The sequence below is a fragment of the Papio anubis genome, chromosome 17 (genome assembly GCF_008728515.1).
Source record: "Papio anubis isolate 15944 chromosome 17, Panubis1.0, whole genome shotgun sequence".
Taxonomy (NCBI): domain Eukaryota; kingdom Metazoa; phylum Chordata; class Mammalia; order Primates; family Cercopithecidae; genus Papio; species Papio anubis.
The window spans coordinates 71,057,315-71,079,806 of NC_044992.1; the positions used below are offsets into that span (position 1 = coordinate 71,057,315).

Here is a 22,492-nt window from a genome sequence, read left to right on the forward strand (position 1 = left end):
AGTCCCCCCCCACACACACCCTCCCCAAGAGAAAGCGATTTTGCTAATTTTTCTCCCGGGCGGCAGGCGCCGTTGCCAGCCTTGGTTGCTATGGGGCCCAGTGACTGGTTTGAGTGGTAAACTCAGGGGATTGGAGGAGAGGTTTCCATGGGGAGCCACACAGTGCAGCCGGTGAGAGGCCACAGGTCCCCCCACCTGGGGCAGCCCACACGACCAGGTGTGAAGAGGGCCTTCTGGACCCAGCCCTGGCAGGGACCCCATAACATGCACGAGCCATCTCCATGACATCATAACAGGGTCTTGTAATGGGGACATCCATGTCTGTGAACCAGGTACAGTCTTCCTATGCACACATGTATGACGCATGCCATAGGCATACACTCTACATGTCTAGGTAAAGTGCAGAGCTGGCACTGCCACGGGCACGTGTTATGACCTCATTGAGATGGCTCAGGCTTGCGGTGGCATCACCTGCCAGGTCTGGGTCCAAGAGGCCCTCCTCACACCTGGCGGTGCGGGCTGCTGCAGATGGGGGGGTCCCAGGGCCTCTCACCAGCCACACTGTGCTGCTTCCCATGGAACCCACTCCTCTGATTCTTGAGAGAGGCTGGTGTGTGGCTGAGGTCCCCAGAGTAGGGTGTCTTTCTCAGAGATCTGAGGGGATGAGTGGTAAATAAAGAAGTGAGTGGGGATGGGGGCAGAGAGGGGAGGAGGGGAGGAGGGAGACAGGGTGGAAAAACTCAAAGAACCTTGCTTCCAAATTTCCTTTAAATGTGGACTTCTTTTAAGATGATCCCCCTTGGTGCCAGGTAAACTCATGTGGACGTTGAGGACACGAGGCCACCTGATGTCCCGGGGGCATGTCCCAGCTGTGCACCTGTGGCCAGAACTCCTGGGTGCCCCCCTGCTCTGCCTGCCTGACAGAGAGGCTTATCCCCACCAGCAGCTCCGCTCCTGAGCTTCCTAACTGCAAAGGGTAGGGGGCAGCACCTGTTCCGTGGGGCTCAGGCCCTCAGGCTCCATGAGTGCCAGGGTCCCTGGAATGTGTGCACCACCTGCCTCCTGCCAGGATCCAGGAGTAGGCACCCCTCCTCCCCGAGCTGCACTTTCCCCGGGCTCACTGTGGTCTTTGTTTGGAATCACAGTGTTTCTCTCTGCTATGGGCCTTTGAGTCCTCCCAAGAAGGGACCTTGAGCAAGGTCTCTGGGAAGTTGGCCTCCTCCTCGGCTTGCCCCCCCCCACCACGCCCTCTGACCTTCTGATTTCTCTGCAGCTCCTGAGCATGGCCTGTCTCCCTGCAAGGTGCCATGGATATGAGGACCCAGGAGATGGTTCTTCTCCAACAGCTGAGTCAGATATCATGCCTCCTCCCTGCCTCTCACTTCCCACTTTGCAGATTTACTGCCTGCATTGTTTTGTTCCCTGAGCCCTAGGAGCTGAGAGAGGCTCTGGTTAACCAAGAAGGACTGTAGAGCCAGGAAACCCAATCTTGACCATTTGCCCTTCCCACCCTGAACCCCACATGCTAAGACCAAAGGAGGATGAAGTTTCCAAAATCAACTTCACAATAATGATAGAAATTAATGAGTTCCACATAGATAGGCAGATAGACAGGGGATGATGCATGAATAAATGGGTACCTGCATAGATGGATAATAGACAGATGAGTGGATGGATAGGCAGATGGATATAGAGACATACAGATAGACAGGCAGGTAGACAGGTGATAGATGATGGACAGATGCATACACAGATGATGGATGGATGGACAGGTAGGTAGACAGATACATAGATGGATGATTGAACAGACAGATAATAGATTAACAAATGGATGGACAGATGGATACACACATGGATGACAGATACATACACAGACATAGATAGATCGATAGAAGATGGGCAGGCAGGCAGATAGACAGGAGGATGGATGAATGAATACATACATAGATAGATAGATAGATAGATAGATAGATAGATAGATAGATAGCAGATAGGCAGGCAGATAGACAGGAGGATGGATGGATGAATGGATGGATGGGTGGGTAGATAGATAGCAGATAGGCAGGCAGATAGATAGACAGGAAGATGGATAGATAGATAGGAAGATAGATGGCAGATAGGCAGGCAGATAGGCAGGAGGATGGATGGATAGGTAGGTAGGTAGGTAGATAGATAGATGACAGATTGATAGATAGATAGATAGATAGATAGATAGATAGATAGATAGATAGATAGCAGATAGGCAGGCAGGCAGACAGACAGGAGGATGGATGGATAGATTGGTTGATTGAGAGAGAGAGAGAGAGAGATACAGATAGATAGAGATACAGATAGATATGGATATAGCTCCTCTATATAGGAGAAAATGTACAAAAAAAGCCTATATTTTCCCCTATACCTCCTTTATGGGTCATTCAGAAAGGTTGGTCCGGGTCCTGACATCGAGTTGGCGGCAAAGGAGCCAAGGACTCAAGCCAGTTGAATTCTCACTGGTCACGAGCTGTCTGACATGTATGCTGCATGGGCTCAAGTCCAGGTCTTGGGGCCCCTTGGCCACCTATGTGGTCCTGGGAATCCCCTCCAGGCACCAGGGACCAGACCTGACCTGAAACAGGGATGTGTGTAGAGAGGACTCCACTCCACATCAGGGCGCCTGGTCCTGCCTAATACTCCAGCCTGGACAACTGCCATGTGCCTACATTCTGCTGTCCCTGTCCCCTATCCTGCAGGTAAGCAGCTGACCACCTGCTCGCACCTCCCATCTCCCTATGGCACATGCCCCACCCCACCACCCTTTAGGTGCCACGTTGAGCCTGTGGGACCAGACTCACTCCCTCCGCCCACAACTGCACACAACTGGATATGTTGTGCAAAAAACAGTTTCGGCCTCCCTCATTCCACCAGGATGGGGTGATCTGAGCCAAAAGAGGGAAGGACCTCCAGTTAAATGTAATGGGGAGGGCAGCTTGTTCACGTGGAGTCAGGAGAACACGCATGAAGGAGAGCGCTCATGAGGAAGAGCACGCATGGGGGAGAGCATGCACAGGCGAGAGCACGCACAGGGGAGAACGCGCATGAGGGAGAACATGCACGAGGAAGAACATGCACGAGGGAGAACACGCACAAGACAGAGCGTGCATGGAGATGGAAGACCATCTCATCATCTCCAGCCGGTGGCTCCTCACCCTAAAACACATCCCTGGCAGGGTGCTCCAAGGAGTGACTAAGAGCCAGGGTGAGGGCCGTAAGCACGTGCAGGGCCTCCTGCAGACCACGGGCGCCTCAGAGGAGAGGCTGTCATGGGTCATCTTTATGTCATCCTTACATTTAGCTCCACACACACAGCCCCTGGTCCCGATACAGACCCAAAAGGGCCCTGCGAATGTTGGAGAAAGAACAGTTGTGTGCTTTAATTTCACCTGAACTCAGGAGATCACTACTTGAGACACCACCGCAGCCCCAGTGGCCCACATGTGTGTACCTGGGACATCCTCCTGGCCCCAGTGGCCCACGTGTATGTACCTGGGACGTCCTCCTGGCCCCAGTGGCCAAAATACCATGTATCCACCCTGCCAGACAGAGGGGAAAGAGTAAAGACTGTCAACAGCAAATCAGACAGGCTGGTGGGTGGGCTAGGGCTGGAGGGAGGGCTGTCTTCATTCAACAGCTCCCCCCACCCCTGAGGCTACTGGCTCCCCGTGTGAAATGTTGCCACATTATAAGCAGAGTCTCGTAAAATTTCAAAGGAAGGTGGCATTAAAATTCTTCTACTCCAAACCACCCCTCAGCACACACATGCATCTAAGGTTAGAATCCCTTCCCCAACATCCTACCACATGCTTCTCAAACTAGGGAACCCCCCTCAGCCCCCAAGGGTGTGCAGAGGTGAGATGAGGGTGGCTGGCCACACAGCCCACGCATGTGCCTCTTCTCACAGTATCCTTTCTAGCCAAAGTGTCTGGGGGAAGTATGACTGTTAGGTTACAGCCAGCACAAGCATATTGTGGATGCAATGTAAGATGTGCTTGAAGTTTTAAGAGAACAAATAAGACTTCAAAGAAATGTCATCCTTTCTCTGGACCCCTTCTAGCAACACACGCCCAGTCCCTCAGGGGCACAGGTTTAATATTTCCTCTCTTCTGGAGTCTTCCAGGGAAAATGTATACCTCCAGGGAAATGCTATGTGCCTCTCTGTCATCCAAGACAAGCCACTTAATCTCCCTTTGCCTGAGCACAGCCCACTGCATGCATGTTCTAGCTCTGTGATGCACCACCATGAAAAAAAATAACATAAAAGAACCAGCCCTTCCTTTCTATTCAGTGAAGGAGAAAAACTCAACCAAATTAACTGCTTCGTAGGTAGTCAAAATAAGGTTTCTGCTGGCCTCAGTGATAATGCTTGACATCCATACTGCAAAACGGAGGTGACTCCTGGGTCCCTGGCACCCCTCCTGCTGGAAGAGGCCAGGACACACGAAGGGTCTCTCATGGGAACCAGTCGTCATGGCTCTCAGCTCATGGAAAGTGGGGTACGTGACCAGCACTGGTCGGGGTGCGACGCTTGGGGTATTCAACGGGAAATGAGGGCAACGCATTTTTCAAAGAGCGTGCAGGGCTGGGCAAAATACTAAATAATTCAAAAACCATGATGACCTTGCCTTGGGAACTTTTGGAGCAACAGAATGGTTTAGAATAATGACCCATCCAATGACATTCTGGCTCACAGACAAGAAACAATATTCAAACGTCACCTCTGGTCACCCTGGCCTGAGGGACATTTGTTTTGGTGGCTGAGGCAGCCGCCGGTTACCCAGCACTGCAGGCACAGGCATGGGCTTTCTCAGCTACAAATGGCATGACATAAACAAGAAAGGCGCACACACACCTGTCACCTCTCCGTGGACTTCAGTGTTTAAAGGACAATCATCACCCAAAGTGCTTTTTATAACAAGAAAGGACTCTGTGAACGTTGCCAAGTGAGTAGCACTGCCTGCATGCCCGTGGCCAGGGTGTGTGCAGAGCCTGCATGGACGCAGGCAGATTGGCTGGCCCAGCCCCATGCATCACTCCTGCATCACACCTCACACCTAGGGATCCCACCGTTCTCCAGGGTCAAGGGAGAACACTTCAAAAGAGGCAACTAAATCTCCACCAAGCGCAGTATATCAAAGACACCTCAGGAAAACCCTTTATGGAAACCTACTATGTGCAGCACTGTGGGAGAAACAGAGGAAGCTGCATCCTGCGCCCTTCAGGAACCCCAGAGAGCAAAGGGGACAGGCGACGAGAGACAGGACCAAAGAGGCAGCTCCATGCACAGATGACGACCAGAGGGCAGGAAACTGGGATGGAGGGTGGGCTCTGGGTCATGCCCACTTGGCCTCCATCCCAGAGAGCAGCTCCCCCAAACCTGGAATGATGAGTGTGCCTGACAGGACCCATCTGAGATAAACCACAGTGGCCATGTTAGCTGGTGGCAGAGGGTTGGGAGTGGTAGTCCTTAAAGTATTTTGAAATAATTTAAGAATCACAAGAAGTTGCAAAAATAGTACAGAAAATTCCCGTGCACCCTTCTATTACACACTGAATCGTGCCCTCTCAAAATTTGTACGTTGAAGTGCTAACCCCCAGTATGTTAGATATGACCTCATTTGGAGATAGGACCCTTACCAGGCCATATGGGTGGGCCTCATCCACTCTGACCAGCGTCCTTCTAAGAAGAGAAGATTAGGACACAGACATGCACAGCTCAAGGGGCGGCCATGCAAAGACACAGGGAGAAGACAACCATCTGCAAGCCAAAGGGAGGAGGTCTTCAAAGAAACCAATGCTGCCAATAGCTTGACCTTAGACTTCTGGCCTCCTGAATTTTGAGAAAATTAACCTCTGTTGTATGAGTCCCTGGGCTGAGGGGCTTCGTCATGGTAGCCCAAGCCGACCACACACCTCCCACATCTCATGACCACCCTCCATTCCCAAGCGAGGATACTGCCCTGGGTCCACTGGTCAGTGGCAGAGCTTATTCAAACATGGCAAGTTCTGTGATCTGACCTGTGTGGCCTCTATACCGGTGCTTCTCAAACTATCTGCGGTGAAGGACTCATTGGTTTATTTCCAATTCATTCTGGACCTACATTTTTGTTTCTTTGTTTTGTTTTTTTGAGACAGGGTCTCACTATGCTGCCCAGCTGATCTCAAACACCAGGGCTCAACCAATCCTCCCACCTCAGCCTCCTGAGTAGCTGAGATGACAAGCCCTATACTTTTGGTTTCCTGAAAACCTATAAAAAAGGAATCACTAGAAACATGGAATAAAGAAGGCATACAAAGTACAAAGCCCAGGTTTTTATGATTAGACTCATCAGACCTGAAATGACTCCTTCAAATGACTGTCAAAGTCTAAATGCCGACTTTCAGCTTCCGTACTGTTGCAGGGATCAGCAGCGGCAGCTCACCGGCTGGCACCCATCCACAGACCTCACTCTGAGTAGCTGGGATATGGGTCATGTGAGGTGTGTCCCGAGCCTATTGCTAGGGAGATGCTGTGGGTTCGAATTCTGTGTGGCCCTGGGCTGGTCATTTATCTGCAGTTCAGCTTCCTCACAGAGCCTGAGGTGGAACTGTCATGAGGATTCACGATGATTCATATAAATTTTGGGATGAGAACTTCGGGTAAGATAACCTGCTCACACGTGTCATTCGGGGACGTCAGCCTGATGGATTTCCAGGCCTTGCACACTGTTCCGGACACTCCAGGCCCACAGATGCCTCCCACATGGAGCTGTGTTACGAGTGTGTTATTGGATCTTTGTTGAACTTGGGCTTATCTTTGCTTGCTCTCAGGCCCTCCCATAATGTTGACATCCTGATAACTCCCGCTGGTGACTGCAGGTGGCCACACCCTGCAAGCTCCCTGCAATTCCAGCCATTACTCAGCAACGCTCAGCAATGCAAGGTCACTCAGAAACACCATCTGTCCAAGCTCCGTCTCCCCTCCCACCCCAAAGGAAAAAAGAAAAATTATTCTGTTCCGCCTCCATTTTTCTCCTCCTCCTCCTAAAAGCACACACACACTCACACACACACACACGCAGAACTAAAGTTAGGCTTGCCTTGACCTCTACTTCTAAATTAATTTTCCTTCCTCAGGCATTTGCTGACGCTCCTTTTCTGTTCTTTCCCCAACAGAACACAGATGTCTTTGAAAGCACCAAGCCTGCAAACACTTTGTGTATCCTTGCAAATCGGGTAAAAGAATAATTTTCTCCCAATCCATACAAATCCTCACGCGTCTATTCACCTTTGCTGTGGAATTCACTGACAACCCCCTCTGAGGAATGTACGTGTCAACGCAGAAAAAAAAAAATGAAGAAATTCCGGAATCACACCAAGGGGCCTCAGCCCCAGGTCCCATCTAAGAATGAGACCAGCAAGAACCACTTAGGCTCTGGATGCCGTTAACTCAGGTCCCTGGTGGCCCTTGATAATTTTGTATCTAAAACGAATGGATTTCTACAGATCTGTGTGGAACCTTCTCATGTTTCTCCATCCAGAACATCTCTGTGATGATGCAGTCACAAATTCTGCACAGTTACTTCTGTGTGAGGGGTCTGTTTGGATCGTGTTTGCACACGTGTCAATACACCATCCTGGAACACGAGGACTAACCCTCCTTCCCCTCGACGGATGGCAACAATCATTTATTGACTCTCACTGAAGACACGGCCCCGATCGCTGGGGGACTCAGCATCTCAGAGGAGGGTGGGCTGTGCATGCAGAGGGAAAATAGGGAGCAAAATCTGTGCAGAAGGTCACCTCACTCACATTTGACTTTTGTACCCGTGAACTTCAGTGCAGCGTATACCTAGAATCTGTTTCCTGCCTCAATTTCCCCTCATTCCTTGGTGCCATTAGTTCCTTTTCCAAAAGTCCTCATGGGTCTCCCCCAGCCCTGGACTCTTACCTTCACCATCACCACCTGACTCAGTCCCTGCTGCACGCCCACTGGCCTGCCTCACCGCCAGAGCCTCACGCATCACTAACTTCAGCACCCGTGCCCACCCAAAAATGTGTCCAGAGGTCTCTTTTTCCCTCTGCTTCTCAGGCCTGGCTCCGACCTTTCCTTCCGATCCATTCCTTCCGCATCTCAGGAGCCCCCCTGGAGAGACCTCACGGGCTGCCCTCTCCTGGCCCAGCTCTACAACGCCTCCTTCTCCCACAGGCAGAGCAAGACTCCGGTTTCTCTCTCCTGTGACAAAAGTGTGCGCCCAAAACTTGCAGCACGAACTGTTTATTTTTAGGTTTAGATTTGGGGTCTGGCTTTTTAATTCTTAGTTTGTTCTCAAGTCCAATCGCAGCAGTGGGAGGTGGGAAGTGGGCGGGGGACAGAGAAGGATCTCAGCCCATCGCAGCAGGCACCTCCCTCTCCTCTAGGTCTGTGGACGGCCTTCTGACCTGGGGTCCTGGGGTTCTTCCGATGTCTACTCTTACAGCTCCAGTCATTCTGGCCTTGGTTTTACTGCTCAGCCTGTACACCTTCTTATCATTGTCTTAAAATCGGCCAAGGGATGGTTCTTTTCCAGAGCTTCTCAGTGTCTGGGTGAGATCAGGGCTGTGAGGGCCAGGGGACACCTCAGGATGAGTCGTGGGCTATAGAGTCATAGTGCCTGGGCTCATCTTCCTCCTTGGCAGCCTTGGAGGATACAGTGGGTGGAATCACGTCCCCTCAAAACATGTTCCATCCCTAAGCCCCAGGACCTGGGACTGTGGCCTTAGTTGGAAATAAGGTCTTTGCACATGTGATCAAGTTAAGAAGTGGGCCCTCATCTAATGATTGGTATCCTTAGAAGATGACGGAAATGAGAACACACACGTGCACACATGCATGCACACATGTACGCACACACACAAATGCACACACACACAGGAATGTCATGCGCAGCAGACGGGCAGACAGGCATGGGGGTGGGGTTGCCTCGTGATGATGGAGGCAGAGACTGGACTGACGGTGCGTCTATAAGCCAAGGCCCACAGAGGATGGCCAGTAGCCCCTAGAGCCGGGAGAAAGGCCTCCGTATGCTGGGAAAGCTCCTCCCTGAGAAGCAACCCCACTGCCACCCTGATTTTGGATCCCAGCCTCCAGGACTTGGCGAAAACAAAGAGCTCTTGTGTGAAGCCACCCAGTCTGTGGCGTTCTGTGATGGCAGTCACAGGACATCGATCCAGATGATCTGAATTTCCAGCCCCACTGGCCAGGTCGACTGTCCTGGGGGCTGCACCTGACACCCTGGGCTCTGGGGGCCAACGACACTCTAGGGGCCAAGCCCTGCTGGCTCCTCTCCTTGGATTATTTCCATCTGGGAAGCAGCGGCAGGGCCTCCCTTCCCACTCCAGCACTGGAACTACATCTGGAAGCTCTTCTCACCCTTAATTGTTCTTAATGCTTTAACACACGGAGTGACTAATGGGCTGTAATTGGGAGCGGTGTCCTGGGGAACTCGCCGACAGCGCCCTCTGCGACCCGCCCAACCTCCTCCGCCGCTCACTCACAGAGCTCAAAAGTCACCAAGGAAAAATATTGGCCCGTTTTTCTATTTTTTTTTTTTAAATGTCACACCAGTGCCAACAAGCAGTTTTATCCTTCAGCCAACAAGTATAGGGCGAAGAAAAGGAGAGAGGCGAAGCCAGAAGCAGATGGGACAAAATAGCACAACTGCCACTGAGGTCTGTGACATCTGTCTGGAGACAAAGAGTTCTTGGAGGCAAACCCCACGCCAGTCAGTTCAGGGGGTGTGAAGGATTCCAGCCACACATTTCCCCTTGAAGAGGAAAGGAGAAGGGATAAGGCATCTCTGATGTCTTCTCATCTCCTCCCCGACCCCTGTGAGGGGTAAGTGCCGACTGCCAAGTCACCAGGACTGCAGAGAAGGAACCAGATGATAGAAAGGATAGACAGAGGCAGAGTGGCAGAATTAGGGGCCCTGGAAGAGAACGTACAGAAAAACCTGAAGTGCACACAATTCCTCAGCGGGGTGGACGGACAGAAAGAGACAGACAGACAGAGAAGGAGGAAGAGGAGGAGGCATGAGAAAGGAAAGAAGTAGGGGGAGAGAAGAAAGAAGGAAGAGGAGAAAGAGAAAAAGGAGACAGAAGAAGAAGAAGAAGAAAAGGAAGAGGAGGAAGGCCGGGCACAGTGGCTCACTCTGTAACCCCAGCACTTTGGGAGACCAAGGTGGGTGGATCACTTGAGCTCAGGAGTTTGAGACCAGAATGGCCAACAGGGTGAAACCCCGTCTCTACTAAAAATACAAAAATTAGCCAGGCGTGATGGCGTGTATCTGTAATCCCAGTTACTCAGGAGGCTGAGGCAGGAGAATCTCTTGAACCCGGGAGGTAGAGGTTGCAGTGAGCTGAGACTGTGCCACTGCACCCCAGCCTGGGTGATAGAGCAAGGCTCCATCTCAAAAAAATAAATAAAGATCAATTTAAAAACAGAGGGTGCAGTGGCTCACACCTGTAATCCCAGCACTTTGAGAGGCTGAGTCAGGCAGATCATGAGGTCAGGAGATTGAGACCATCCTGGCTAACACAGTGAAACCCCGTCTCTACTAAAAATACAAAACATTAGCCGGACATGGTGGTAGGCGCCTGTAGTCCCAGCTACTCGGGAGGCTGAGGCAGGAGAATGGCGTGAACCCGGGAGGCGGAGCTTGCAGTGAGTGAAGATCGCGCCATTGCACTCCAGCCTGGGCAACAGAGAGAGACTCCGTCTCAAAAAAAAAAAAAAAAAGAGGAAAAGAGGAGGAGGAGGAAGAAAGGGAGAAACAGAAGCAATGGAGTGGGGCCCCAGGTCCTTGTCTTGCATCCTCTTTCTCACAGGGACATCCTCAGAGCTTGTTCCGAGAACAAGCAAGCAAAGGGGCAGGGTGGCAGAATTAGGCAGGATCAGAATGAGGGACTGAAGTGGCTGAGCTTGGCACCCTTCCTAAATATTTTCCAAATACATTTATCAACAGAAAAGGAATCATGGAAGATTTTAGGACCCATGTCTCCAAAGACTGGCTCAAACTAAAGTCTTCTCATTAAAATATTGGATCCAAGAAGGAAATAAGATGCCCCAGCAGGAAGGAGAGACCCCAGCAACATCCTTCGGCTGGGCATCGCCTGCTCCACCCAGGAGCAAGTAGGACAAGCTCCTGTGGCAGGAATGCATTCGCTGCAAGCCTGGGAGCAACGTCCCATCCACTTCTGGTGTAACTAGATGAAGCCATGATCTCCCTCTTCCTGCCTCCAGGCAACGCTCAGGCTTGTGCTCCAGAAAGCCCCGCGCACGTTCCCACAGCTGATGCGGGCAGCCCGTGTCTCGGCTTGGCCCTCGAGGGTGCCATGCTCCCCTGTGATGGATTCCAGTTTAACAGCTTTTAAAAACAAGCAGACAAGAGACGGGCGTGATGGATGAGTGCAGCAAGCACGCTCATTCGGAGATGATTTATGGGAAGTCACGTGTTGCCACTCATGGGTGCATCCCCGAGGGTGGGGGACGGGGTGGATGGATGAGTTTGGATAGTGTAAGCTGCACTACCACAGCAGGCTCATTCTCAGCCCCTCGGCGTGCACGGCAGCCCCGGCTCCCGTCTGACCATGGCAGGCTCACTCTCAATCCCACGGGGTGCGCCGCAGCCTCCGCTCCCGTCTCATGCTGTCTGCATCAGGGCAGAAGACTTTGTTTATCTCTCAGCTCCAGAACAAAGGCGCACCCGTCCCCAAAAACATCTGGAGAAGAGACAACTGACCACACTCCTTGGCTCCTCTGAGTGACCCCAACAATGGACAGCAACGTGGTTTAGGAAAATTCCTATTACCCCATGAGAGTGGCGAAGGGGAGGGGAAAGGAAGGGAAGGGTCAGGGTTGGAGGAGCAGATGACCGTCCTCTGGAGTTTTTGCTCAGGTCCATCTCTTCCCTGTGTACCTGAAAGACCCATCTGCCCCAGGCGTCAGCCACTGCATGTAACAGACAAATCTCGTTTTGCAGCAGATTAATTTCCATCCATGTTTTTAATAAGGACTTAGAATTTACTATACGGTAAAACCCAAACTGAATCCATATTTAAAGGGATGAGCTTTAAAATGGGATCTAATTGACGGGACCCTTTCCAAGGCAGAGGAAATGAACCGGGGCTGAGGCAATGTCCTAGGCGGAGACGGCTTCCTCCCCACACTCTCCTTTGAAGCAAGGACTCGCCTGCAGTGATGGGGAGTCCCGCTCAAAGGCCTCCTTGCCAAGGCCATTCCTGAATCAGAAAGGCCAGCCCGCCTCACTGGGGCAAAAGCTCCTGTAGGCTTTTCCCTGCCCGGGTTTCTCCATCACTAATTTCCAAGTCCCTCTTAGGAAGCCCCTTCCTCTAGTCACATTCCTTTGGGCCATCGATGGCATCCACATGCCAGAGCTCTGGTAGCCCGAAGGTGGTTTTGGCAGCCCCTTCTCTGAAGCCCATGTCCAGGCCGCAGGGATAACCCAGGAGCACGCGGGGCGGGAGGGTGTCTGCAGGCACACCCGACCTCAGATACGTGTCCCTGGCCCTCTTCCTTCAGACACCCACCACCCACCCTCCTGACGGTGAATAAAAGACAGGCCGAGAGTCAAAGCCACACACAGGCCTCAGACCGCATTGCTCCTTGCTCAGAGGGGCTTCCTTCTCTCCCCTTGACCTCGCCCTTCCTGAAAAGGAAGACTCTGAAATGCAGATTCCTCACTTCACAATTCAGAGCACACCTTTGGAATCAACAAGGGGCTGGACAGTGAACACACCGAGGGAAGCAGCTCAGGTCCAAAAGAGCTTGTGGGGTGACCCCACCAGCCCCTGGACTTCCCAGACCCTCCCTCGGGGGTGGGCTGGTCTTGTGCTTTCACTGTTGATGACCCCAAGAATTTACCTATTTGGGGGACACAGGTTCTCCGACCCACAGAAAGGTGAGGCTGGGCCCTGCAACCTCCTTCTTGGAGGCAGCAGGAAGTAGCATTTTCAGAGGAGCACGGGAGATGGTGCTACTGTCATGGCCTGCAGGATGTCTGTACATCGGGGCTCTCCCCTAGGGACAGAGCTGCAAGCATCTTCTTGGAACTAGGCCTCTGAGGTTCCAGAGACAGAGCATGATGTCAGGGGGTCGCTCGTCCTGCGCTGAGGCCAGCCCCAAACCTCGTGTCCAATATACATTTTCTCAGACAGCCTGCAAGCACGGTGATCTTGGCACAGAGTGACCTGACCAGGAGCCGTGGCTGATGGCACAGCAGCGTTGCCTTCACCACGACACTGCGGCGAGCCCCAGGGCAGAAGGAGCCAGGACGAGGAGTGGGATTCCTGCCCTCTAAACAGTCACATTGCTGCTTCTCTGTCCTGGTACCGGCTGGGGTGTGTGGCCTTCCCATCTGGGCTCCCCGAGGGGTCCCTGATGGTTTACGGAATGGAGTGACAGCCGTTTCAGCAGAGGAGGGGAATTGTTTAAGGGCTTATCTCAGACATGGGCCCAGATCCACCACTCTTCTCCTCCTGGGTCCATGGCAGAGCTAGTGCTCCCGGGGATAGAGTGGGACAGTGGGCTCCTCGGCTGTCCCCTGCTTCCACTCTGTCCCCCTCACAGAAGACGGTGGCATCTTCATACATCCCAAATCAGGCCATTTAATCCCTCACTCAGAACCCTGCAGTGGCTCCCACCACCCTTAAGACAACATCCAAAATCCTCAGCCCCAACCCAAAGGCCTCTGCATCCAGTCCTGGACCCTCTTCGTCATCTCCTTCCCCTACCTGCACAGTCCCCAGACCCCGGGACGCCAGCCCTTCCTGCTACTTCTCCAGCATGCCCGCATGTCGCTGCCTCAGCGCCTTGGACTGGCCATTCCCTCTGTCTGGAACGCTCTCCCCTCAGACATCCTGGGGTCCTCCCTCCCTTCCTTCTGTCTCGGCTCACAATATCAGCATCCGGGGCCTGCCCTTCTGTCCTGTGCAAGCCACAGCCCCCACCGTTCGCCTTGGTCTTAGCATGCTGCATTTATCCTCACAGCATTATGTGCGCCTAACATACATTTATTCTCCGTGTCCCTGCTAAATATAAACACCATGAGGGCCAGAACTTGACCTTGTCTCCACTGCGTCTCCAGCACCCCAAACAGGGCTCAGCACATCAGGGGCTCGAGGCTGTGGAATGAATAATGCAGGACAGTCTGGATCGATGAGCTATGGCAAGAAGACCCCAGGGAGCCCTGGAGCAGAGAAAGGCACCCATGGCCTTCACCAGAGAGAAGCAAGCAGCACATGCCTGGAGATGCACCTAGATTGTGTGTGGAGATTTCCGATTCTGCGGGCTCTGGAAAGGGCATCTTTTGATGGGTATTGGAGAGACCAGCCTGTGTCTGGGCCTCTGATCTCTTTGCCTAGGGTTCTTGGTATCATCTGCTCAGCCCAGAAAGGGTCGTCATGCAAGCCTGCCTGCAGGCTTCAGGGCTCCAGTCCTCCCTGTATGGGGGTCAATGACCCACAGCTTTGCCCTGTCTATCAGCAGGGAATGGGGCTGCACTGAACCTCACGGGGGCTTAAGAAAGAATTCACCTGGTGTCTGTCCCTCGTTCCTGGGAGGTGATCTCTAAAACCTCTGGAGTTTCCAAGGGATAGGAGTGTCTTCTGTTAGTCATAACAAGCCACTCCTGCCCACACCTGACCATGTGCTGACCTGCAACTCATAAGGACCCTTAGGAGGCTTCCAGCGTGAGGCTGGCCGTGCACGTGATGAGAGGCTTGGAAATTTCACTCCCCACCTCAGGGGAGCAGAGAGGGCTGGAGACAGCTCAGCCACGTGACTCGGGGAGCTTTCGGGTGGTGAACTTGTGGGTGAACCAGCAGGGTGGTGCATCCTAGCTCCACGGCGAGTGGGTGTGGATGCTCCGTATCCAGGACGCTGCCTGACCTCAACCTATGTGTGTCACACGACTGTCATACACCTGTCATTTTTAGTGTAGTGCCTTTTTGTTGTTGTTCTGTGAATTGTAGCAAATTATCAAAACTGAGGGGTCCTGGGAACCTCTGAATTTGCCACTGGTCACAAGTGCAGGTGGCCTTGGCAGGTTGCATTCGAAGTGAGAGCCGTCTTACAAAGCGCTTTGCCCGAACCCTGTGGAGTCGGACGCTGACTCTGGCAGTTAGTGTCAGAGCTGAACGGGGGGCGGTGGGAACAGAGGTATCATGCCGTCCCCTCTAGAGCCGCACGAAGGCTTCAGGGCCCTCCCTGAGCTGCAGGGCAATCTGGGCAGCAGAACATGAACCGTGCAGGGGAAGGTCAGGCCCTGACCTTGGATTCTATGGCATCTCTGCTGACACCAGACAGTGGACCCCACACCCCACCCACCCTCCTTCCAGGACTAACTGCCCTGAAGCCAGGCTGATGGGCTTCAGGGTACAAAAAGCGGTCACTCCTTAAAAATTCTACCCCATACCTTCCTGGGCATCCGTCGACGTCCCCCTCCTACTCCACAAAGACACCATGACCTGAAAACTAGAGACCAGCACAGAACATCCCTACCCCGCAACCCTTTCTGTAAAATAAAATCGCCGCATTAAAACGTATTTCCTCCACAAATGCAAACTCTGGGGATGGGCGTGGTGGGACCGCCTTACCTGGTAGTGGGAGGTGAGATCTGCTTTGCTGTCGGGGGAGGCCCCAGTGGGGCTCCTTCTGGACCGTCCTTGGCAAGGAGGGGGCTGCTGGGGAGGAGCAGCGACTGCAGGAAGATTGTTAGCGTCTCAGAGACAGAATTTCAACCTGCAGGGGGGAAAAAGCAAGTAAAAAAAATGCCTTTGAAGGAAACATCTTCCTTTTGATCTAAAACAAACATTTGGTGCTAATAAACAAGGGGGGGCAGCTTCAAAGCCAACCATTTGCCACCAGGGATTGGCACCCTCCAAAGGGCACTTCACTTTTTATGCCCCAGGGGAGTAAAAGGAAACTTGCAGAAAACACATCATTAGGACCCTATTGCCGAACAACCAACGGTGCAGTCCATCCCAGGGTCCGCCCCTCTCCCAGCCCACTTGCAATGGTCCTCCACCCCCAGCAACTCTTCCACCCCACCACGCTGGCCCCTCCCCATCGCCTCTCCCACCACCGCCTGCTCTCGCTTCCTCCCCCATCCAGCCTAGATTCCAGGACCCACCACTGTCTGCACTCCCCCAGCTACTTTGTCCCTCTCTTTTAAAAATATTCATCCGATGATGTCACTGTCCTGATCTGGTGACACAGCCTTCCACTGGTGTCCTGTATCATTTGGAAGAAACACTTAAAGTTGTTTCAGCGGCCTGCAAGCCAGGTGAGTCGGGCTTCTATGATTTGGGGACTTCCTAAGAAGATCAGATGCAAGGTCTCACAAGGCGGCTGTGCGCTCGTAGACAGCTTCATGGCCAACCCTCCTTGGCCTCTGGGGCTGTCGGCAGTCTGGCCCCTTCTCCTAGCACACTCCCTCTCTCCCCTGCAGCCCCATTGGCTTCCTGGCTGTCCCTCCACGCAGGCGCATGCCTCCCGGACCCCACCCCGCACCACGCCTTTGCACGTCTACTGCATGGAATGCTCTTCCCTGCACATTTGCAGGGCTCCTTCCCTCCCTCCCTCCCTGTCTGCCTCCCTCCGTTCCTCCCTGCCTCCCTGCGTACCTGCCTCAGAACTGTGCACATATGGCACCTTTCCGAGGCCATCCAGGAACAGAACACCCCATCAAAATAACCAGCATTCCTCTGGCATTTCCTTCTCCTTTCCCCATGAATTCCCCCCCGCCGAGACTTAGCACATCTGGCTTCATGTGGATGTGCTGGGATCCCGCCATCCCGCCTTGCCTCCGCTGGAATGCAGGCTCCCTGAGGGCAGGCATATTCACATCTGCTGGATTTAGTGCTGAATCCCCAATGCCCAGGATGTGCCTGGCACACAGCTGGGGCTCGCTCCATATTTTTCTGAGTGAATAAGTAAATGAATGAAGAATGAACCCACAAAAGTTACTCCCCCATTAATACTTCTGGGTGTATTGAGAATCATATCCCACTATCACACCGGAGAGCAGGAATTCCCGGGAAACGGAGGGGGCCGGAGGATTCTGTTTGTTTAGTTGGTAGAGGCTGGCAGGGGTAGACCTGAGCCTGGAAATTCTTGTTTGCTTAATTTACTCCAACCCAAACAGGGTATGTGTGCCGTCAGCCAGACAGGACACAAAAACGATCTAGGAGATCCACTCTGATCAACCTGAGAGACTGTCTTTGGGATAGAGTCATGAGATCGGGGTGGCCAGGGAGTGGCTGAGCTGTGTGATTCCCTGAATCGCCCCCACCACTGGCAGCACCCAGAAATTTCACAACGGGGTTTTAAACAATGACGACAACAACAATAATACGTTAACCAATTTGTTTCTTTTCCTAAAATCCAGTCACTGAACGGAGTACAAACCCCCACACTGAAGAGCAGAACCAGCATCCCAGAGAGCTCAGCAGCCCTGGAGCAACGCCTGGGGAACATCTGCCCTTTCAGGGACCATCGGTGCCAAGCCCAGTGCCCAGTGCTGGGCGTGGGAGCCACTTTTCAATGGCAAAAGTAAGTAATATAAACAGTTCCACGGATGAAATGCAGCCAGGGAGGTGGCTGGGAGAGGGCCTGGGGGCAGGGGACCTGAGCAGAGGTAGAGGACTCAGGTGGAGGTGGAAGGCAGCCCAGGTTGGGCAGGAAGGGGCCCCAGGAAGGGGCCTGGCCTGGTGGGGAGAGAAAGCAGGCGGCAGGCTTCTCTGCGACCTAAGTGCTTGGTTCTCAGCAGGAGCAGAAAAGGCAAGAGCTAGAACTCACACTGCACCAGGCCCTGGGCAGGGAGGTCTGTGGAGGACTGAAGATCTGTGCCAAGCTGACTCTGAGCCTGGTGTCCACACCCCCACAGCCCCAGCTTCCAGCTGCCCCAGTGACCAGAGAAGCAGAAGCATCTGAAAGCCCTCAAGTCTCCCCTGGTCCTGTCGGGGCTTTCAGGGAGACCACAGGATACCCTTCTGGTCCTGGAGGCGATTCCCAAGCATTTGCTTCAACTCTCAACGTCACCTCCTCCCCAGACAGGGCTCCCAGAGCCAGGATGGAGGCAGGTGGTCCAGGGAGACTCCTGCCCTGCTGCTCTCTCCCACCACCCCCAAAGCACAAGCAGCCCAGGGCCTGGGTGGGAGGAGAGCCTGGGGAGAGGTGGGCTGTCTGCCGGGGCTGCCACCCTTCCTGACTCATCAGTTCTCTTGCCTTTGAGGTGGATGGAGCTGCCCTCCCCAGAGCAGCCCTGGCAGGGGAGGCGCCCACAGGAAGGAATGGAAACAGAGTCCATCCCTGGGGATCCCCAGTCATCCCCCAAGGCCACATGGACTCCGATGCTGCCCAGCCTGGCAGCCAGTCCAGGGCCAGGGAACCTAACCCCCTGAAGGAGATGGGGAGGAATTAGAGGGAGCAAAGACAGGGTAGGGAGATGTGATGAAGGAACCCAACAGAAGCTCCAACTCCACTGCTCCCCTCCCCAGCACAGAGATCTTTACGTGTCATGCCTGAAACTCAGGCCACCTTCTCTGGGTGCAAATGTCTTCACATCCCCCCAGAGGCCGAGCTGAAGGCGGTGCTCCCGGCGCCCCCACACCTCTCCTCCGCACCTTGCAAGCCAAGCTGACAGGAGGTTATTTCATTTTAACGGGTCGTGCCCAGCCCCGCCTGCAGCCGCCGGCTTAGAGGATGGAGACACGAGCGATCCACAGGCTGCCGAGTCCAGAGCGCGGGGACCCACCCCAGCGCAGCCACCCCTGCCTGGGCCCGAGCCTCCTTGGCGTTGGTAGGCGAGTCCTGTGCGTCCTGCATCCCTCCCCTGCTGCCAGCTGGGGGAAGGTGCTGCGTCCCAGCGCCACCGATAGGCCCAGCCTGGTTTTGTTTTCCTCAGCCCGAGCTGAGTGGGAGATAACAGCTTGTCCCTGATTGTAATGGCATGTTTTTCCCCACTGCGCAGTGGGAGATACCAACCATCACCCATAGCACAGACCACAGGCCTATGGCCCCCTCCACGTGCACCCCTATGCCCCACGCCCGACCCCTTGGTGCTGCGGGGTTTAGGGGACCTCAGGGCTCACCCCAGGCTCGTGGCTGGCAGAAGGAGTGGAACCGCAGTGGGAGGCAAAAGGCCCAGTGACCAAGTCCCCTTGAAGGCTCTCGAGGCCCCGCAGCCCAGCAGGGGTGGGAGCAGAGTGGGGGCCTGGGCTGGGCTGCAGGTGGCTTCTCAGGGCGAGCCCACGCAGTGGCAGGGACCACGGTGGGCAGGGCCTGGTCGAGGCCACAGCCTGCCATTCCCCCACTTGTTGGGGACAAAAGCGTCCAGTCTGTCACAGGAGCGAGCTGTGTCCTCCTCATTCTCTGAGCCGTATTTATGGCCCCTCACCATGTGCTGAGTGCAGTGCTCAGAGCACAGCAGAGCACGCAGGGACACTCAGAGCACAGCAGAGCACACAGGGAGCACTCAGCACAGCAGAGCACACAGGGAGCACTCAGAGCACACAGGGAGCACTCAGAGCACAGCAGAGCACACAGGGAGCACTCAGAGCACACAGGGAGCACTCCGCACAGCAGAGCACACAGGGACACCCCACTGTTGACCTTCACAGGGAAAAGCCTCTGAGGCCTCCTCACCTCCCCCTCTTCTGGGAGGTCAGGTGGGGAATTCTGAGCCCCATCCTGTCCCCTACACACATACACACACACCTGCACACATGCTCACATATGCACATGAGCACAGACGGGCCACCCTGGACCCTACCCTCCACCCGCTTCCTCAGAATCTAATCCTCTTGCTTTAATGACAGAGCCCCCAAATAATATAGGGGTCCAGTGAGAGGCTTAAGCATCCCCAGAAGGCTGGCCATGGGTGGCAGGGCCCCCAGAAGAGCTGGGAAGCGTGAGGAGTGTCCTACAAAGGGTGAGGGCTGTGCCCTGGGGCTTGGAGGGGGGCCTCAGTCTCAGAGAAGGATTTTAAAGACCCCTGCGCCCCCATCTGCAGCTGGCCGGTTTCCTCTTCCCAGCTCTCAGCCTAGCCGCTTCAGCCTGCTGCAGAACCAGCCAGCACTGCTCCCGAGGCAGCACGAAGCTGGGGCAGCCCCTGGTGCTCTGGCCCCAAAAGACCTCCTCTCAGATTCTTGTCAAAGATGGAAAAATAAACATTCGGACTGCTATAAAGTGTCTTCTACCAAAAAATAAGCAGACACACAAACGAAGAGGGAGGTAGGGGAAGGAGTGAGAGAGACGGAGGGAGGGAAGAAGAGGGAAGGAAGCCTCTGGGGACGAGGCACGTTCACCCACCCTGGACAGGGGAAGGTTGAAGAGGGCCGTGGCAGAGGCGTGGGTGAGGCACACAAGGTAGCTGGAGCAGAATCCACAGGCAGATAGTCCAGGTGCGACACACTGGCCAGGCAGAGAGTAGACCAGGACAGCAGGTCCCGGGGAAGGGCAGAGAAGGCAGAAGTCAGATGACCTGCCCTAGCGGGCCCCGGCGGGCCCCAACGACCTTGGACTCACGAGTTGCCTTTGGTCAGAAGTGTGGACTTGTGTTGACCAAGATGCTGCAGAGGCCAGGGGGAGCCAGAAGCAAGGGGCAAGCACAGCTAGGAAAGAATGTGTTGAGACGGGGGAGGGGAGGGCCTGGCCGAACCACCATCCTCATCCTTGTCCTTAGCCCCTGTCAGTGTTGGCTCACCATTGTGCCCCAGTGCCTCGCCAGTGCCGGCACACAGTAGGCACTCAGCAGTTTTGGTGAAATGAATGCTGCAAAGAAGGTGGCCAATCTGGGTGAGTGGTGTGGAGCTGGGTAACGTTTCTGTTGAAAATTCCCAGCTGTAATCCCACCGCTTTGGGAGGCTGAGGTGGGCGGATCACAAGGTCAGGAGATCGAGACCATCCTGGTTAACATGGTGAAACCCTGTCTCTACTAAAAATACAAAAAATTAGCCAGGCATGGTGGCGGGCGCCTGTAGTCCCAGCTGCTCGGGAGGCTGAGGCAGGAGAATGGCATGAGCCGGGGAGGCAGAGCTTGCAGTGAGCCGAGATGGCGCCACTGCACTCCAGCCTGGGGGACAGAGTGAGACTTCGTCTCAGAAAAAAAAAAAAAAAAAGAAAAAGAAAAGAAAATTCCTGTGTGACCTGAACACGGACAAGTGGGATCAAGAAGCTGTCACTGATTTGCATCTGACCACAGGATGGTCTCAGGCTCCTAGAGGTGGGGGTGAGGTGGAATGACCTTCCCATTCTACATGGCAAAGCAAACGAACTGAGCCCACCTGAGAACCTAGGCATCCCGAGACCCTCGCACTCAGCCTCCTGTGCAGAATAAGAACCCAGGCATCCCGAGACCCTCGCACTCACAGCCTCCTGTGCTGAATAAGAACCCAGGCGTCCCGAGACCCTCGCACTCACAGCCTCCTGTGCAGAGAGAGGACCAACAGCCAAGCATACAGACATCCTGGATTTTTTTCCCCAGATCTCCAAATAGAAGGCCACACTTGGACTTCAGCACGCAAGGGGACATCACTAGTCTTTTATAAATTAAGGCTCATCTGAGGATGTGGCTTCATTTACAGGATTTAAGATGAGGCATCACAGAGAGGTAGAAGTAGCTGATGAGTTGCGGAGGAGCCCCCCATTTTACTACCCCCTCCCCAGGCCTACTGACAGCAGCACATGGGGGAATGAGACAGTGGTCCCCCTCTGGGCAGATGCAGCCCTGCCAGTGCAGAACTTGAATTCTGAGGCTGTTCATCTTCTCAGGGCATGCTACACTCCATTCTCTGCAACAGCCTGGTTGGTGTGCCTTGGAACATTTCAGGCAACAGCAAGGGAAAAGCTTGGAGCAGGACCCACAGGCCTGGGTTCTCCTCCCAACCTATCACTGTGTGATCTGGGACATCTGAACATCCCTGATCCTTTCCCCCAGCAACTCACAGGAAGTGCCTACTATGTGGCAGATGCAGACCCAGGTGCCAGGCATTCAGCAAGGTGCAATAGCAACCCCATCCCCGCCCAAAGTGTCTTGGATGTCACCTTCCCTGCCCCCTGCGCAAGGCACACAGAAAGAAGACGGAAAGGGCTTTGCACTAAATCACAACTGCACTTTCTCCTAATACTCCAAGGAGTCAAGTGACCTCTGAAGGCCACCAGAGCCACAGGCCTCTTTGTGATGGTCAGACATGGGCTTGTGAAAGAGCCGTTTAGGGACATAGCATAGGGGACTCCAAGACCAGGGGGACCCTAAAATCATCAGAAATCAAGTTTGAGTTTTTATGTCATTTTGCTCATCTGTTTTTGTTTTTTGTTTGTTTGTTTTTTAACAAAGATAGTGATATCACCAGAAATATGCCCGCATTCTTATTTGGCTTCCTGGAGGGACTCAGAAAATGGCACTTGCAAAATCTCAGA

At 53.9% G+C, this 22,492-nt stretch overlaps 1 protein-coding gene across 7 annotated transcripts in view; it reads right to left on the bottom strand.

The window, feature by feature from the left end:
- The window catches only part of RBFOX3 (RNA binding fox-1 homolog 3), a 518,131-nt gene that overhangs the window by 376,234 nt on the left and 119,405 nt on the right, over positions 1–22,492 (bottom strand). For 6 of the 7 annotated variants that reach the window (XM_009191385.4, XM_009191384.3, XM_009191383.4 and 3 more), the window contains exon 2: positions 15,667–15,811. The gene's annotated coding sequence lies outside the window, so the exon portion shown is untranslated. Of the gene's footprint in view, positions 1–15,666; positions 15,812–16,202; positions 16,524–22,492 lie in introns of those variants that run through there. The other variant, XM_017951047.3, reaches the window with a different exon arrangement.